Source organism: Protopterus annectens, chromosome 9.part0, assembly GCF_019279795.1.
Source record: "Protopterus annectens isolate FY-2018-M chromosome 9.part0, PAN1.0, whole genome shotgun sequence".
NCBI classification, from domain to species: domain Eukaryota; kingdom Metazoa; phylum Chordata; order Ceratodontiformes; family Protopteridae; genus Protopterus; species Protopterus annectens.
Window position 1 is genome coordinate 1,941,649,558 of NC_056743.1, and position 20,819 is coordinate 1,941,670,376.

Below are 20,819 nucleotides of genomic sequence, written 5' to 3' on the forward strand. Positions count from 1 at the left end.
TCGTCTGTGGGTGTGATGCCTCGCTATTAGAAATATGGTCTGAGTGCAGTGCCAAATTCAACACAAGCTTATCTTTTGTGCACAGTCTGTCTTTGACAAGTGCACTTCCAGGCATTGGTTGCCTCTCAGCTTCACTATTTCTGTTTCATCCAACATGCACCATGTGACCATTGTATGATATTCTTGCTTGAAACCATATGTAGGTTCCCTGCGAGAGCTAGAGGGACCATGGAACATAATCTTTCCCTCTCAGTTTCCTTTGATGAATCTGAACCTGCTGCTGTCCATTGTCTGTAAAATGGGTAAGGACTCTTTAGCTCACCCCTGAATGTCCCCTAGTTTGTAGAGACCTGGAGACTCATGCTGTTGTCTATGGACTTGCCTAGAGTTCCATTCTTCCCTGTAGAAATACCTGAATGGGGAAGGTGGAGTCTTAGGTCATCACACCCATTGATCTGGTGATCAACAAGTCTGTCTTGGCATGCTAGAGCATCCCCCTGTCAAGCAGAACCCTTTATAAGCCCTCAGATGAATGGAACAGTTCCCTCATCTAGTATATGTGAAATGGTTCCTGTATGATCTCATTGCTCCAGCACAGGTTCCCAAAGGCTACAACATTTTGTTACTTGTCACCAGACAGAGTCCAAAGCTATGGACAAATGCCACAACAGAATACAGTCCCCTGCCTCACTGAGACTTAGAGTCTCTCCTCCCCTCCACCAACTACTCACTTCATTTATTTAGATTCTAATCCTCCCTCATAGCTCAAACCAGTGAAGAACTTGCAAGACTACCTGAACCTAAGTTTAAGGAGGACCGGGTTAAGACTGCATTTATAGCTTCCACATAGACCATTATAATTCTGATTGTGCTGATGAAATGCCTAAGTCAACAGGCTCGGGCACATTCCTGAGAAGGATGACATGGGTAACATTTTTTCTTTCATGTAGGAGTTCAAAAACAAGATTATGGAATTCCAGCAGAACAGGAAAATGCCATGACCCCCCTTAAAGAAGAAGCAGGCCATCACCACTTTGAAGGACCTATATAATCCATCACACCACCCTCCTCCTCGACTTCCACACTTAGCCAGCCCTAAAAGATGAAGAACCCACCTTGTAACATGAGTAAGGCTGTCAGGTATCAAGTAATTAGTGCCCAGCAAAATAATTCTCCCAGCCCAACATTAACAGCAGTGAAAATGGTCTGGGGGATTCCTGATGAGGGGATGTAGTTTTCTCAGTTTACCGCAACTTAGAGAGTCATTAGTGAGGACTAACAGTTTATGGGCATGAGCACAATCAGTCATATTTTAGAATTGTTACATCCTCCCCAAGAGAAGAAACCCTCTCAACAGATCTCTAGGGACAAATAGACTCCACTTTTAAAGGGGCCTTCATTCATGCTTCGTCTTGGTTCCAAAAGTGATGGACAGTTTCTGTCCTTTTCAGTAGTTTTAGTGAGGATATCTGGTACTACCGGTTTCTGAATGTAACTCTGCAATGGACCATGCCCCTATTTCTGAAGGACACTTGAATGGTGTCTTAGGATATGGTGGATACCTTTTGAAATATCAGTGTTTGGGGTCAAAACAGGAAATTTCTCTAGTTCTCTCTGGGTGGATATCTTTTCTAGTACAACATGTTGCTATTTGGATTTTTTCAGTGCCCTGATTATTTACCAGAATGTTAGCTGTTGTCACGGAAGACTTGCAGGAGAAGGATCTCCATATGTGGTCCTCAACTTGAATGAATGGATTTTAATGGCTCTATCCAGGAGCTTCTGTGTACACATTTAGACATCAATTCAGTGCTTTCTCCCTTGATTGCAGCCCTGGGGAGATCATTATAAACTTGAAGAATTCCTTTCACACCCTGCCTCAGAGAATTGCCTTAACTCTCACACAACTGGAGACGATCATGTTCCAGTCATGTGATCCCATGGAAAGGGCCCAGGAAATCATAACTTTGGTGGCTTAGGTGAGGGTTCAGGCACAGACATTGCTCCCACTTCTCGACTTAATGTCTGCCATCCTTTCTAAGTAATATTTGCACACAGGCAGGTGCAAGTGTTGCAAAGGATTGTAAGGTATTAGGGGCTGCAAAGGCATTGCTTTCTTGCAGCTCTTCTCCTTGTATCAGACTTTGTGATTGGTCCTTAGAGTGGAGGACAATTCCGTCAACTACTTGGATGGTCTCCTGGTCTTCAGTTCCTAGAAATGAATCAGTCACAGGACCTAATGATTGTTGCTTTTATTAGCAAGTGTTAGAGCACATGTTGTTTCCTCACACAATTCAAGGATCATTCCCCACCATGTAGAGGGAAGCGATGTACAAATATCGAGTCATAAGTAGTCTTCTTGTCAATGTCGGCCTTGTAAATGAAGCTTCTTCCAGTTCCACTCCTTGTAAAGTAAGGCAACCCATCATATCAAGAGAGTCTGCAGTCATACCACCAATGTAGAGATGTGATACACCTATGGAAATGAGTTATATGCAGAGACATAATTCTGACAGTTTTTGACATCCCAGAGGGAATGAATGAGTTGGTGGGATTTCAGAACTACTCCTCCAGTTCTTTCCTCAAGTTGCAAGTTCTAAAGGCTATGCCCATTTTACTGGGTCTTCCTGAAATGGGGAAATCCCCAGGCCAATAAATTTGTCACTTGGGGAAATGTGGTTATCCCCTTATTTTGCTCCTGTATTATGATTAAGGGAAGGTAGCACTGGCCATCTGCTCGATCCTGTGACATGGATTCATTCCTGTACTCCTTCCCATTATTTGGTTTGTGACACCCAGCTTCATCAAAGGGACTTAGATTCTGATGTAAACTCTCTGATCCTGCCAAAACGTGTTCTGGGATGTCAGACATGATTGCGGCTGCCAAAAGCCATTAATTTGGCAGACCTATGACTCCAAGAAGTAGTTACCATTTGGGGCATAGTTGTACCCTATTGAGCTCCAGTCCATCTGCAGTAGTATCAAAGTTTGTTTTTAATGGCCATCACCTTTGCTTACAGGAGCTTAAAAATGCAGACCCCCTCATTCCAGACACAGACTACTGGAATGTTTTTAATTATTAACTCTAACCCTACTCCATGTGGCTGATGTGGATGATCCTGTCACTGCAGAGAACTACTACACCCATCCCTAATAGATACATGCTACCACCCATACCAACACGTTTATTAACGTCTACCTTCACTGGTTTGCTAATGCCAGCCCCACAGCCCCAGTGTTTGGCATATTACTGGTGCCAGCAAGCCTCTGCTTACTGGTTGTAAACGGCATCACAACTACCACTTCTTCCCCTAAGTTGGATGAGTTGGCATTAAAACCAGACTGCCATTCTCCCCGACCAGTTCCTCCTGCACCAAAGCTGCTACTCAAACTCAGATCCTCTAGGCTGTAATCAGGGCTTTATCCCTTAATAACATGGACTGGTGTACTCTGTTTGTTAACGTCACCATCTGTCTCCCCTTTTAATTTACTGAAATACACAACTTATAATAATCCATTCTACCACTGACTTTCTTTTTCCTTCTTCCAATAGTACACATACAATTAGTTGAATGTTTAGTCTGTCGAGGGAAAAAAAAGTCAGTGTGTGTGTGTCTGTGTGTGTGTGTGTGTGTGTGTGTGTGTGTGTGTGTGTGTGTGTGTGTGTGTGTGTGTGTGTGTGTGTGTGTGTGTGTGTGTGTGTGTAAAAAAATCAGCTGATTGTAAATACCAACTCTTTAAATGTGTGCAAGATCGCAGTGCAGTGAGGATTGGAAAATTTTCCTTTTCTCCACTGTAGTGCAATCTTGGTGTTGATATATCTTTAAAATATATATGGGTGTGTTACCCAAGATCAGATGTGCACAGGGTCAACGTCTGTTTTTTATTTTATTTTATTTATTTTACATTTGTTGACCGGGCTAGTCCAACTGGATATATGTCCATTTTCAGTGGAGGCCCTGGGAGATAAGCTCCACATACACAAGAAAATTTAAAAATACATTGATACATTGCACACAAAAAAAAAATTGGAAACAGAATGTATCATTGTGTTGGGCATAATAACAAGAAAGAAATTTCTTGGTCTGAGCAGATGTAGAATTCATATCAAGAAATAGGACAGAGGTAACTAATTAATTGTTTGGTTGACACCATTTGGTCAACAGAAGCAGATAGCTGATGTGTGCGTGAGATCGACAGTTCCTGGGTAGGGAAATATTCCCTTTCCCTGGGGAATCTATAGTTTTGGAGTTTGCATATTTAATTTACAGAGAGTTGGGGGGTGCAGGGGGGGCTTGACTCCCTGCAGAAAAAAAATTATGGTTAGTTTAGCCTGCTCTGGGGTACTTCCCGGACCACGCACACTACTTGTCAATGTTCTTTGTTTTAACGTTTTTACATAGATATTCTGGACAGCAGTCTTGTGCTCATTTGATCTATTATAATAGATCTAACGCGCGCGCACACACACACACACACACACACACACACACACACACACACACACACACACATGCATGCATATATACGTATAGTTAATTAGCAGGGGCTGGGGGGAACAAAACACATTGTTTTACTTTTTTTCTGTTTTCATTTTTCTGGAGATTGAGCATTTGTGTTGATTACTTACTATTTAATGCATTGATTTGTTGATGTATGGATGTATATCCCTTCCTACATACCTATTTAGAAGAATCAAGGCCTGACTGCAATCCAAATGGCCTAAGATCAAGTAACAGCTCAGACAAGCCAGGTGACAAAGGCTGTGAGTGAGCAGCTGACTTCAGCTTGCCCATCCTGATGGGAGGAAGAGTACAGTACTACCACCTACTGGATAGAAGGTTCCATGGTATGTACAGTAGAGTCAGGACAGGCACTATACTCTGCCAAACCACAGTCACATGCAAGCCTTCATGGGGCACATGCAGGAACTTTCACACCCCTCCAGGTAAAGGCATTACCGGGTCCTTGTATCTGTATGTATCCCCATTGTCAAGGGGAGGGGTTAGGCTTAAAAATTAGAAAATCCCTGATGGCTGCGTGGATGATGGCTGCGTGGATGATGGCTTGCAATTGGCTGTCACCCTACAGGGGAACATATGCCATAATTTTTCCCTGTGCCATCTCTGGAAATGCACATATACGAACCTGGATAGGAAATCGCAGGCGGTTTCTCAACTTTGCTTATGACCGGAAAATGCTGAGTTTCATCTTTGCATTTATCTTCAGTTTTGTTGAAGAATAATTTCAACAGACACATTAGGTTACCTTCATCTTACATCAATGGGACTGTTGCTAATTGCTGTTTACCTTCAGCACAAGAAATACAGTTCTCACAATGTGCTTCTCGGGTACTATATCTAACCCAAGATAACCATTTGTTATGGTGTACGAATCCCGTCTCGAGTAACAATTGTTCTTCTTTTGTGAAGGAAAAATCTGCTTTATTAGTAGCATTCTTAAGGCTTTGTACTTTAAGTTGGAAGGTCCCCAAAGGATCAGTTCTAGTTGGAAGAGACACTCCGATTCCATAAACTCCTGAATCACTTTCTTGTGGTGACACAATGGTTATAGTAACTACTCCGGTACCTTGGAAATGCGCAGTTTTTATTCTTTGTTGCCTGCTTTTATCTTTCTCTGGTATCACTACACCACTTGTTTCCCATCCATTCACATCTGTTGACCACCAAGCACTTGACCAGGATGTACAGTCTCTATTGCACAAGTATTTTGCATGAGTCAAGAAATTATTATTGTTCCATTTAGAACAGTCCAAAATTCCTTCACAAAGTTTCACCTTAAACACAGTAGTGACACTTGTTTGCGCTTGCAGCACCACCATTCCTTTTTCTCTTGCAACTGTTCCTTCTCGTATGGGCATATTTACTTTCGCCACCAAAATCATCATCATGTGACAGTTCAAGTACCAGTTGAACATGGCCATCCTCCCTAAGGACTACCTTGTGCCGTTGGTTTCTTCACTGGGTTTGAGACGAACTAACCCCTATTGGGCTAATCCCCCTTTGTAGCCAGACTTTGCGCTCAGAGGTCCGGTGGAGTTTGACCAATATCAATGGCAGAAGGAAGAGCCTTGAGTTTTTTGCAGTGGGTGATATGAATCCACAAAGTCCTCTCAGCGATCTTTACAGCTGTAGGTGTCGAGATAAGTACTTGGTATGGGCCTTCCCACCTGGAGAATGACCAATTCTTTCTCTTCACAATTCGAATCCACACCCAGTCCCCGGGTGCCATGCTTAACAAGGTTTCATTTCTGGAATCTGCAAAGGAGTCATTGGTTACAAGAGATTTGACATTTAGCAGCTTCTTCATATAATCTGCTAGATCCTCACCCCCCTCACGTTCCGCTGGCAACAATCCTTGCCACTGCGGGACATAATATGGTCTCCCAAACAAAAGTTCAAATGGTGTAAGTCCTTTGTAGGAAGGTGAGATTCGCATGTACAGGAGTGCCAACGGAAGGCACGCAGTCCATGACCTATGTGTTCTGCCATTAGTTTGCGGAGCTTACTCTTCAAGACACCGTTGTGTCTTTCCACCAGTCCAGCTGATTGGGGATGGTAAGCACAATGATTTTTGAGATCAATTTGAAACACTTGACCCAATTTCTGAACAATCTGGTTAACAAAATGAAACCCATTATCACTGTAAATGCGTCTTGGTAGGCCAAATCAGGGAATTATTTCTGTAGTCAAAAGCTTTGCTACTGTTTGTGCATTCGGATGCTTCACTGGAAAAGCTTCTACCCATTTAGAAAAAGCATCAATAATGACCAAACAGAACCTTTTTCCCTCTGAGGGTGTCAATTCAATAAAGTCCATACAGAGTGTGTGGAATGTATACGGAGGGGTAGGGAATGCCTGCTGAGACTTTTTAACTCCCCTGAGCATGATACTTTGCACATAATAAACAAGATAAACAGAATTGCTTTGCATAAGTTGAAAACCCTTTACACCAAAACACCTTAGACACTATTTGAATCATCGTCTGTACTCCTACATGGGCAGGTCCATGGCTAACCAATGCCGCATACCTAAAAAGGTTTGAGGGTAATACCATTTTGCCATCTGATGCCCTATACAACCCATCCTGTTGAGTGATACCATATTTTACCCAACGACATTTTTCCTTCTGTGTTGTCAATGTTTGCATTACTTTTAGTGTCTCTAAGTCTACGAGGTGTCCGGGCTCCAGATCATTATCATGTAAAAGCAAATCATTTTCTTGAGCTGCCTCTTTTGCAGCCATATCAACAAGGGCATTTCCCCTGGAGACAGGATCTTTTCTGTTGGTATGTGCGGAACATTTACATATCACTATCTGAAGTGGTAGTTGCACTGCATCTAACAACTGTAAAATTACATCTCTGTGATTTATTGGTTTGCCTGTCACAGTAACCATTCCCCTATTCTTCCATAGTTGAGCGAAAACATGTACAGTGGAGAAAGCATATTGACTATCTGTATAAATTGTCACTTTTTTACCCTCCCCTAAGGTACAAGCTCGAGTCAAAGCCACCAACTCAGCTGCCTGTGCAGAATAAATGTTTGACAATCCTTTTGCCTCCAAAACTTCAGTTTCTGTGGTGACAGCATACCCTACTAGTGTTTTTCCTACAGTGTCTTTCTTTGCTGATCCATCTACAAACAAAACGAGATGAGAATCTATCAACGGAATATCCGTTAAATCTGGTCGGGGAAGTACTTTGTCATGAATGCTCTCTAAACAAACGTGTGGAGTACCTTCTTCTGGAAAAGTGTCGCCGGATTAAGAGTAGTACATCTTACTATAGTCATATGAGGCTGTGTCAGCAGCACTGTCATACACGACAAATGTCGACTAGGAGATAAAAAGGTTATCTTATCTTGCAGAAGTATAATAGCTACTGAATGTGGAACCCGCAATTGTAATGGGTGAAACAAAACTCATGATGCTGAGGCTTGTACTGCCATGGCGGCCGCCACCACAGCTTGAACACAATGCGGCAATGCCCTTGCAACAGGATCTAATCTGGAGGAGTAGAAAGCTATCGGCCTCTGTTTATCCCCATGTACTTGTACCAGAACCGGTCATATATCCTCCCTTACAATCAACCATTTGTACAAATGGCTTAGAATAGTTCGGAAAACCCAAAACAGAGGATCCTGCTATCAATTGCTTAATTCTAATAAATGCCTGTATTGCCTTATTTGTCCACTGTATATTATTCTTAGCCGCCATGGGAGTATCATAGATCAGTGCGGTCAATGGACCTACTTCCTCAGCATAGTTAGGGATCCAACTTCTACAAAAATTAGTCATACCTAAAAAGGACATCATCTCCCGCTTAGTCGTAGGCATAGGTGCCTCAAGAATTGCTTGTTTTCTTTTGTTCTCCAATTGTCTACCTGCCAGCGAAGTTAAATAACCCAAGTACTTTACTTGTGCTTTCCACAATTGTAACTTTTCTTTATTTACCTTATGTCCTTGCTCAGCTAAAAAACTAAGAAGGGCAAGGGTATCCTTTCTACAACTTTCCTGCATGGGTGAGGCCAACAAAATATCATCTACATACAACAGAACCTGGCTTCCCTCTGGGGGAACAAACTGAGCTAAATTCGCAGCCATTTCTTGTGCGAATATTGTCGGACTCTCACAATAGCCCTGTGGCAATCTGGTGTAGGTGTATCTTTTACCTTGATAAGTGAATGCAAACCAAAATCTACTCTCCTTATGTAGTGGTATGGAGAAAAAGGCATTGGTTATATCTATGACAGAAAAATATCTGTGCTGAGGTAATAAATCATTAAGTAATGTATAGGGGTCAGGGACCACCGGTGCTCTTGGGATCACAGCCGAATTAACTGCTTGTAAATCCTGAACCAACCTCCATGACCCATCCGGTTTCTTTACAGGAAACAACGGAGTATTGCAGGGTGAATCTGGGCATTCAACAAGAATTCCTACCTGTTTTAGCTGCTCAATGACTGGCTTAATTCCTTCCTCTGCTTGTTTACTTAGTGGGTATTGGTGCTTACGAGGTCTGAAACCTGACTTTGGAGTTATACAAACTTCACCTGCTGTTTTCATCAGTCCTACATCCCCTTTACCTTTTGACCATAAATCTACAGGTAAGGCACTTAACGCACTATCTTCCTCTTGAGTTAGGAGGATTTGTCATGCCATTTCTGTTTTGTCATCCCTGAGGTGCACACTTGGTTGTGCCCAAGTCACCCAATTTAATCTTTGTACCTGGATCTGTTGATCCTTCAACTGACTTTCAGACATTGTGTCCCAATTTGTTACCTTTTTTGCCAAATCTACCCAATGTGTCCCCACCGCTTTAGTAATTGAAATATGTGGGCTATAACCTGAGCGATATAAAGAACTCATTTCCTTGGTCAAAGTACAGGTCACTACTGTATTACCTTGCTTATCCCAAAACATATCATTCAAAATTATCCTTGCACATTTGTGCCTAAAGAATTCTTTTTCAAATTCTTTACCCGGACCAGGGGCCTGTCTGTAGTACATAGTACAATGTAAGTGCGCCGCAACCTGTGGTGACCCGCTCCTAGATTTACTTAAAGCTAGGTTGATCAAATCTGTATCAACCCTCCCCGGCCTGTTTGAAATCAAGTCCTGGCTATACCAGTAAAACAAGTCTTGTACTCCTTGTATCACCAAGCCATCCGCTAACCTTTTCGCCTCAATGCCTTTAGGTGTGGGAATTGCCACTATTCCAAACAAATGCATCAAATCTCTTCCCAGCAAATTAACTGGACAAACTTTCGATATAATTACCCTACACCTAACAGTTTGGTTTGTTTGCGGATCTGTGAACAATAGAGGATGAGACAGTGGTTCCTTATAGATTTTCCCATTTGCCGCTTTCACAAGGACAAACTCATCTGTTTTGCAGTTCGGAGGTAGAACTGCTGGACCCAAAAGTGTATGCGATGCACCTGAATCACATAAAAACTCCACTTTCTGTCCCTCAACCAAAAACTCTATCATGGGTTTTTGATCCAGATGCATAGCAATACCCAAAATGTGCCAGGTTTATGACTTCACAGTCACAATCTCACCCTTCCTTAATTTCCTGGGTGTCCTGACATTCATCGCAGAGAGTGTCTGCCTCATCATCATCACAATCATTCTCACTTTCTTCTTCTCCTCTACAATAATCACAATAATGAATTTGGTGCCTTCCTTTACTATCATATAGTCATGCGGAGCCCTTGTTCGTAAGCTGTGGGGGATGTTGCCACTCTTCGCAGTCGGCAGCAAAGTGCCCACGTCTACTGCATTTAAAACATTCTCCACGTTTTAACCTTCCCTCATATTCCTCTGAATGTCCACCCTGTTTATACGATGTGTCCCATTTCGGGCCACCACGGCGCCCTTGCTCCCTTTGGTCCTGTACCAAAAATATACCACCATCATCCCCTACTGCTAACACTTATACTTTCTTTTTCTTTTTTAAATTGAAATGTCGCTCAGCATGCCATGCATATTTAAACAAAGGTTGCAGTCTACATGTTCTGTGATCAACCATATGCTTAGTTATAAAACTATTTATCGGAGTCTTACAACCTTTAAGAAAAGCGTTTTTTAATTGCTGTTCGTACGGACTATCAGTAGTCTGATCCTGCGGAATCATCATTCCACAATGGTTATTGAACACTTCTGTCAATCTTACAATATAGTGATCTACAGATTCATCATCATTTTGGATGCACTGATTTATTACTGTCCAATCTGCTCTTGGACACCACTTATCAGAAATTCTCTTCAACAGATCAGTGACTCGCATGTCTAACACCCCAGAATTATGCTTTAATGTAGTGCTGTCATCTGCCTTACATGTCCAAGTACCACAAACTAAGTGCCAATCTGGACCCAGGATTTGTCGCACTACTTGTTCTACTTCTAAACCATTTAGATGATAACTTAAATGCATACCAACTATGCCCTCAGAAAACTTTTGAAAATTAACCTTGGGATGAGGAATACCATCCGTAGCTCGTTTTATATCCTCTCTAGCCCAGGGATGATAAACTAAAATAGTTGGCTCTTGTCCAACATCCCCTGCTTGTGGGTTTGCAACTTGTATTAAGGGAAGGGCTTCTGAGTGGTCAGAAAGTTTAATGGCCCAACGTCCTTGCCCTGCTGGTCCCGACCTTAACTGCATAGGTTGGTCTACCTGTTGCAAAGCAACCTTGGGTACTACGGAATTTCCGGGTAAATTGGAGGGGTCACAACATTTCCTTGAGCAGCCAATAACCCACCCTGCTGTACAGATCCCACATCTTCAGACTGATATTGAGGAGGTTCCGCCGGTACAGCAGCAGCAATTTCCCCATATGGTGGGGCAGTTGCCTGCCTTTGTACTGCACAAACTGTATGCTCATCCTCCTTATCTAAAAATAAAGCTACTTTTCCACTTGGCACCAGTGATCCCTTTTGATTTATTTTTTCTTTTTCCTGGCACTGTTTTTCTTTTATAGCTTGTTTATTTGCCTCTTCTAACCATTTTTGTGCTTGGGGAAATCCCAATTGTCTTTGTTTCTTAGTTCTAATTCCTGCATCTCTTTTCAAATCTCTAACCAATTTTGCACAGGCATTCTTATTCAGTGTACCATCAAAATCATATCTCGACTTCCACTTTTTCAAAAATTTAACATTATTTTTGTTTAAACCTTTCATATACTTAGCATCAACATTTAAACAGGCATCACTCTCACACTTGCAGCAACTCAAACCCATGTTTCCCCTAGATTTCTTATTTTACCTTCCCCTTCCTTTTTTTTTTTTTTTCAGGTATTTAGGACTGTATCAAAGTTATTTTACAGGGCTTATTATAAAATGGGACTATCTTAATGGGTGACCCTAACAAAATAATCTTAACAAGTAATCCTACCCATCCTTAACTAAAAATAAAACCTTGTCGACAAGATTAAATTAAATTAAAAGAAATTTATTTTTCATCCTACCTGAACCAGATGAGACTCCGTTTCCCCTTTTCATTCAGAAACCGTCCCTCAGATAGGGATCAGAGAGCGGCCAGCCTCTTTTCAACGACAAATCAGTCGGAGGGCTTTCAGTCGAGGGAATCTTAAGATGAAAAACCCTCACCTGCACAGGTTTTTCGGTCTCTCTGTCGGTCTGATATGTATCTTTGTAGAGGTTTCCGATCCGAAGGACCAAAATGTCAGAAGAAAAAATTCAAACGAGTCGCATCTGCCTCCGGTGATGAATTTTCCTTTATTAGCAGCTAACCAGATTACACAGCATGTTGGCCAAGATGTCCGGTCTGGACTGATCTGATCTCCTCTGATCTGATCAACTTGTTTACTGACATCAACTTTTATACTGCAAGCAAAACAACTTTTTGTTACATTTCTGACCATTGACAGTTGGCTATGAAAAAAAAACATGTTTATCACAAATTACCTCAAACCCACAGCTAGTACAGAATGTTCAAGAAGTACAAAATGTTCAATTCAACAACGGTAGCTCAAATTTTCCAGGACACACAGCCTGCCCTAGTAAATTAACTCTTACTCGGCCGTGCGTCCTTATCCCAGGCTTCACTGAGCTATAACCAAATCTCTTTATTCTGAAATGCAGAAAACAGATATCATTCAGGTTCATAAGCAATGCTGCATTTTGTTCAGAGATGAGGCCCACTTTTGATAGGCATATCCCAACAAATAACATGTTCACTTTGCAAGAACAGGAAAAAGACAAATAACAGTATGTTTTTAAAACTTTTTCTCTTAACAAAAAGTAATCCAAGCAAGGTAGGCAGTCTGTTTCCAGTCGAAAATCCTTTATTAAGTACACAGACAAGTGATCCAAGTAAAACAAAAATAGAGAAATAATTTTCTCACAAGGTTTCTAAATATATATATATATATATATATATATATATATATATATATATATACTCTTTTTTATCAGGCATGGGAGTGGTTTATTGTGCTGTAAAACAAAGTGTTATTGGTACACATGTTAAATTCGCATCCCTTCCCCCATCAGTCTGACATTCAAACTGGTCCTGCCCTACCTAGTAGCTGTCATAATAATATAACTGTTATGTACTTTAAATAAAATTTATAATGATGTGGTACATCTTATTTAACCAGATTATTAAGTAGATTATTAAGTCTGTGATTTTATCCAAGACAATCTACTACATGGCTGGAAATATATCAACATTAGTCCATTTGGCAATCAAAAAATATATATAAATATATACATATACACTTTGCATGTAAAAAATCAATTGTAAAAATCATATTCTATTTTCATAACCTATTGTTAACAAAGATCGCTTTCATCCTTCTAGAATTCTTCAGGTCTATGTACAAGAACCCTAAAAACTATCTATAAAAATGTTATTGTATAATTAGTTAATATTGTTATTACACATCATTTTGAATAAAGTGAAAAAAAGAACAAAAAAAAGAAAAAATAATAAGAAAAAATGTATGATGATGGAAACAAAATATACACTTAAATTACAACTGATTTAAAATAGTATTTAAAACCAACTGGCAGAATAAAATAAAATAAAATTAGTCATGTAAACAATATGGCAATTTTCTAAGTTCCAGTGCACTTTTAATTGAACAGTAGTAGTCTAGCCCAGGCTTCCTAAAAGAGTTCAGCTTTAATTGCCACGAGTTCATGTTTCTCCAGAATATTCGGGATGTCTCCTTCAAGATTACCCATGTCTATGTGGTCCAGGATCTGGAACTTAAAACCTGTGTGTCTTTTATGAAGAGAATGGATGTGTATTTAACATGCGTACCAATAACACTTTGACAGCACAATAAACAACTCCCTTGCCTGATAAAAAGTATAGATATATTTAGAAAGCTTGTGAGGAAATTATTACTCTATTTTTGTTTTACTTGGATCGCTTGTCTGTGTACTTAATAAAGGATTTTCGACTGGAAACAGACTGCATGCCTTGCTTGGATTACATTTGAATACTTAGTAATTCTGTACAATTATATATTTTTATTATTTTTTTTTTACTTAAGATGTGTTTACTTTCACTACTTCTGCTACTATTGTCTGATCTGATTAATATACAGTGATTAACTAGAGATATATGGACTGAAAATCTTCCACACAGAGATGTTTCTTACACTGTTATGTTTCAGGACTTTATTTCACTAGCAAATTCACTTGCTTCAGCTGTCATTCAAGAATATTAATCTATGCAATTATTGGTTGTTCTTGTCAACTGCTCTCAGTGAGACTCATAAGTTAAGTAAAGCTGAGAATTAAGCAGCAAAATGCCACTGACACAGGACATGACTGACACAGAAATCATGCAATTTTAACCTAGGTCAGATGTAACTTCTGGCAATCTGACTGACAGAATGACAATGGCATAAGTCCTGCCATTATATGATAGGCATACATAATCTTAACATTCTACAAATACTTTACAGAATGTTGTACAATTTTTGTTAGCAGATAATTGTTACTTAGAACCACATTTAGAAATGAAAAGATGCAACACCATATATTTGCAACGACAATGGTGTATAGAGAAACTGCTGCAAATATTCAGCAATGCGTAGTTGGGCTACTTTGAGCAAGAGCTGTCTGCAGTAAATGGGAATGTTTAGGAGGATATGACAATGTAAGTAGAAAGAGAGTTACTGGTAGGAGCTGTAATGTCAGGGGATCAATAAGGGGTCATGGAAAAGTGACAGTAACATGGATGTAGCAGTTTTAGTGACAAATGACCAAACTTCTCAGAATGATATACAATAACTCTATGTTTAACATTTGTTTATGGTGATCCATCGTTAGTAATTATTCAATAACAATTAATAGTAGCTACTGTAGCTGATGGTAACGTTGTTGGCGGGTTCAGTATTTTATACTATTTACTTTTATACTTCATATATTTACATTTATACTTCATGACTGCATTTTTTGCACATCTCACCCAGATCTGTGGAAATCAAGGGCTGAAGCCCAGATGACCCAAGGGAGACGTGGCTTCCTGTCAACTGAGTGCCGCCATGGAAGCAGCGGTTTGCATCACTTAAAAAATCAACCAGGGGTATGGCCTTAGTAATCCCAAGGCCATGACAGGACCCTTGTTAGAGAGTGGCTAAAAGCACACACATGCTTGGAGAGGGTGTGGAATGTTTTGCAGTGATGTGAGTGCTCATATTAGCCACTAAGAGGAGATCTTAGTCAGACAATACCCTCACTGTCAAGAAAATAGCTAGGGCACAAATCACTTTCATGGCTGTCAGGATGATAGCCCCTCTGGGTGACTCTTTCCTCATGCTGAGGAGTTCTTAATGGTAAAATAACAAATGGGCTGAAGACCAGTAAGAGGATGTTTAGGAGTTGGCAGGCATGAATGCAAAACAATACAGGCATTATTTATGCATGTTTCTATTTATATGGTTACATTTTTTGATCAAAATGTTTGTACCTTGCTTGGTTTCTTATGCAAGATACTTTTCCACCTGGGCATTTACCATAAATGGGCTACTGCTCAGATGGCATTCCTGCTAAACACAGTAAAATAAACATAAGCCTTGCTCCTGTGTATGCATGTATGCATGGCATTATGCAACACTTTGTGCATACATGGTGAGGAAGTGAATGGGGGAGATCTTCCTACAAAAATATTTTATTTATTTATTTACTTTATTTACTGTGAGTGTCTGAATAAGTATAAAAAATCCTTTTCAGGAGAGGCCTGGGGAAAAAAGCTCTAAGTAAGAAGAGACAAGATGAGAAAAAAGGGAAGGGATGAGCTGAGACGAGAAGAGACAAGATGAGATGAGAAGAAAAAGGAAAGGAAGGGATGAGTTGAGAAGAGAAAAGAAGAGAAGGGAAGGGAAGAGACGCTATGAGAAGGGAAGGGAAGAGACGCTATGAGAAGGGAAGGGAAGAGATGACACACGATGGGAAGAGAAGGTAAAAGAAAAGACGAGACAAGAAGAGAAGAAAAGGGAAGGGAAGAGATGAAACAAGAAAAGAAGGTAAGGGAAGAGACGAGACAAGAAGAGAAGGGAAGGGAAGAGATGAGAAGAGAAGGGAAGAGATGACACAAGATGGGAAGAGAAGGTAAAAGAAAAGACGAGACAAGAAGAGAAGAAAAGGGAAGGGAAGAGATGAAACAAGAAAAGAAGGGAAGGGAAGAGATGAGACGAGGAGAGAAGGAAAGGGACAAGATGAGAAGAGAAGGGAAGGGAAGAGACGAGAAGAGAAAAGAAGGGAAGAGACAAGAAGAGAAGGGAAGGGAAGAGATGAGACAAGATGAGAAGAGAAGGTAAGGAAAGAAACGAGATGAGATGAGAAGAGAAGGGAAGGATACAGACAAGATGAGAAGAGATGGAAAGGGAAAAGATGAGACAAGAAGAGAAGAGAAGGGAAGGGAAGAGATGACAGAAAATGAGAAGATAAGGAAGGGAAGAGATGAGATGAGAAGGGAAGGAAGGCACAAGAAGAGAAGAGAAAGGAAGGGAAGAGATGAGACAAGATGGGAAGAGAAGGTAAGGGAAGAGACGAGACAAGAAGAGAAGGGAAGGGAAGATATGAGAAGAGACGGGAAGAGATGACACAAGATGGGAAGAGAAGGTAAAAGAAAAGATGAGACAAGCAGAGAAGAATAGGGAAGGGAAGAGATGAAACAAGAAAAGAAGGGAAGGGAAGAGACGAGACAAGAAAAGAAGGGAAGGGAAGAGATGAGAAGAGAAGGGAAGAGATGACACAAGATGGAAAGAGAAGGTAAAAGAAAAGACGAGACAAGAAGAGAAGAAAAGGGAAGGGAAGAGATGAAACAAGAAAAGAAGGGAAGGGAAGAGATGAGACGAGGAGAGAAGGGAAGGGACAAGATGAGAAGAGAAGGGAAGGGAAGAGACGAGAAGAGAAAAGAAGGGAAGAGACAAGAAGAGAAGAGAAGGGAAGGGAAGAGATGAGACAAGATGAGAAGAGAAGGTAAGGAAAGAGACGAGATGAGATGAGAAGAGAAGGGAAGGGAACAGACAAGATGAGAAGAGATGGAAAGGGAAAAGATGAGACAAGAAGAGAAGAGAAGGGAAGGGAAGAGATGAGACAAGATGAGAAGATAAGGGAAGGGAAGAGACGAGATGAGAAGGGAAGGGAAGGCACAAGAAGAGAAGAGAAAGGAAGGGAAGAGATGAGACAAGATGGGAAGAGAAGGTAAGGGAAGAGACGAGACAAGAAGAGAAGGGAAGGGAAGAGATGAGAAGAGAAGGGAAGAGATGACACAAGATGGGAAGAGAAGGTAAAAGAAAAGATGAGACAAGAAAAGAAGAAAAGGGAAGGGAAGAGATGAAACAAGAAAAGAAGGGAAGGGAAGAGATGAGACGAGGAGAGAAGGGAAGAGACAAGATGAGAAGAGAAGGGAAGGGAAGAGACGAGAAGAGAAGAGAAGGGAAGGGAAGAGATGAGACAAGGAGAGAAGGGAAGAGACAAGATGAGAAGAGAAGGGAAGGGAAGAGATGAGACAAGGAGAGAAGGGAAGAGACAAGATGAGAAGAGAATGGAAGGGAAGAGACGAGAAGAGAAGGGAAGGGAAGAGATGAGACAAGGAGAGAAGGGCCGAGACAAGATGAGAAGAGAAGGGAAGGGAAGAGACGAGACAAGAAGAGAAGGGAAGGGAAGAGATGAGAAGAGAAGGGAAGAGATGACACAAGATGGGAAGAGAAGGTAAAAGAAAAGATGAGACAAGAAGAGAAGAAAAGGGAAGGGAAGAGATGAAACAAGAAAAGAAGGGAAGGGAAGAGATGAGACGAGGAGAGAAGGGAAGATACAAGATGAGAAGAGAAGGGAAGGGAAGAGACGAGAAGAGAAGAGAAGGGAAGGGAAGAGATGTGACAAGGAGAGAAGGGAAGAGACAAGATGAGAAGAGAAGGGAAGGGAAGAGACGAGAAGAGAAGAGAAGGAAGGGAAGAGATGAGACAAGGAGAGAAGGGAAGAGACAAGATGAGAAGAGAAGGGAAGGGAAGAGACGAGAAGAGAAAAGAAGGGTAGAGAAGAAGAGAAGAGAAGGGAAGGGAAGAGATGAGACAAGATGAGAAGGTAAGGAAAGAGACAAGATGAGAAGAGACGGAAAGGGAAAAGATGAGACAAGAAGATAAGGGAAGGGAAGACACAAGAAGAGAAGAGAAAGGAAGGGAAGAGATGAGACAAGATGGGAAGAGAAGGGAAGAGACGAGACAAGAAGAGAAGGAAATGGAAAAGATGAGACAGGAAGATAAGGGAAGAGACGAGATGAGAAGGGAAGGGATGAGACAAGATGAGAAGAGAAGGTAAGGGAAGAGACAAGATGAGATGAGAAGAGAAGGGAAAGGAAGAGAAGATATGAGAAGAGAAGGGAAGGGAAGAGACGAGACAAGAAGAGAACATAAGGGAAGAGATAAGATGAGAAAAGAAAAGAAGGGAAATGAATAGACAAGATGAGAAGAAAAGGGAAGGGAAGAGAAGAGATGAGAGAAGAGAAGAAGAAATTACCATATAAATTACACACATATTGCAACAGTGTTACATTTGCAAACAATACTAAAAGAATGCCTTGCAGCTTCTCCCATTAGGGGTCTCCACAGTGGATCACTGGTCCACAGATTGATTGGCAGTGGAGTTTTTATGGTGTCAAGTTGCCAGCCCGGCACCCAACCTTCACAGAAGACACACACACACACACACACACACACACACACACACACACACACACACACACACACACACACACCTACTGCATGTCTTTAAAACTCATTCGACCACAGGGATGACATGTAGACTCCACACAGAAAGCGCTCCAGCCGAGAATTGAACCAGAGAACCTCTTGCTGTGAGGTAATAACACTAACTGCTAACAATTCTATACAATACAAATAGTTACAAAAGAACACAATAGAAACAGCAGTTTACTTAATCAGGGACGAATTGCTGGTAGACAGCACTGAGTATTAAGACTATAAAATTTTAGTGAGCTATGTCCTGTGGTACTCCCTCAGCTGTTATCTTTCTACTGTATGACCTTGAGCAAGTCACTTAACTGGAGAATGCTTTGTGGAAAATTGGGCTAGGCTCCTTGATGGTCAGCTGAACCTGGACCACATGCCTAGTAACATCTAAACAAATGAATAAACTAACAAACATTTTATTAGATTTCAGTGCACTGTGCTGCATAAGTCATTTTTTTTTTGATTTTTAGTGTCATCAGATCATTGATTTATAAGTAACTCTGATGTCCAAAACAGCCGCTTAAGTATGCGGACATCAAATTAGAGGCAAATCCTCTAATTTAGGGACATGTCTTAGAATGGTTTTGTATATATAAAAAAATCAGTCAAAAGCAAACCATTGAGAAATTAAAAGATGTAAGACAGAATATTTGCAGAGGGGCAAGCTCTCAAGTACCCCATATGTTTACATCTCAAAATGTACTAAGAGATTTTTATAGTAATATAAACACCACCTTGGGTCTCCCCTGAAAAGAGGCTACTAGCCTATTGGGACTAACCAGGTCAACAATGGATAATAAAATAAAAAAATAAAAATAAATTATACAACAGTGGGAATAGAAGAAACTTCCTTACTCACACTGTTCTGTGACCTTGTTCCAACATGCACTCATATTTATATTTTGAAACATACAAAAAATATTTTTGTATTCATTTTCTGAAATGCAACTTGTCTAATATTAAAATTTGATGTTCTTTGTAACTTAAAAATATTGCTGAGATACACACTTTATTAGGGGTAGACAAACAAACATTGTGAGGAAAAATCTGTGATAGTCCAGTCACAATCATTCGAAACATAATCTATGAAATCATCTGTTGATGTCTTACAGTGGAGTCAAGCCTGGATATAATCCTGTGCTTCCTACAGAGGAGAGAAGGCAGTTTTATCACTTCTGTAAGGCATTCTTGCTTTATCATGCCCCATTTAGAATGTTTATTTCTGTATAGTAATCAGCCTGCCAGATCACAGCTGCTTGGCAGTCCATTGCCCACTAGTCATTAACTTTCTTATGTGCACAGTCATTAGAGATAAGAATTTATACCACTAAGCATGGAACATTGTACAATTTTCCATAGTGATGAGTGAACAGGTTGTAATTTAGTAGCACGTGGAAACAGCCAATTAAAACTGTTGCTCAGCTTATTAACTCTAAGCGGTCCATGAGAGAAACAGATGGCAACAAAGGCAAGAATTCTTAAAGTCGAAATGCAGGCCATAGAGAAGCTGGTTTCCCACTGCTACCAGACATATGGCTCAAGTCTGGCAGGAGGGTACATAAAAATATAAGCTGTAAAATTATTTTTCAGGCTTAAGATGAAATTAGGACTTTTGCCCCTCAATGGCTTAAGCAGATGAGCCAGGATATTTCATCTGCTGCAAACAGTGGCAACAGATCTGAAGCATAGTTTGTAAAGACAGGACATTGCCTTGCTTTGTACACTGTGACTTTGTGATTACCACCCATTACGTGCCTCCCCTCAGAAGGCTAGAACAAAACAAACCAACCTTGTTGACTAATAAGGATACATAAAGGGATTGGGTAGTTACTACTACAGCACGTAAAAGAAGTTTGTAGTCTCTAATAAGGCCCCACGAAAGGAGTGGCTAGTTACTGATAAGGCCATGCAAAGGGGGTGGGCAGGCACTAATGGGGGCTCACAACAGAAGTGGATAGTTACTAAAACAGGTGTGCTACGGGAGTGGGAAATTACTAAAAAGATGTCATAGAAAGGGAGTGGGTAGTTTCTAATAAGGACACACAGAAACTGACATTG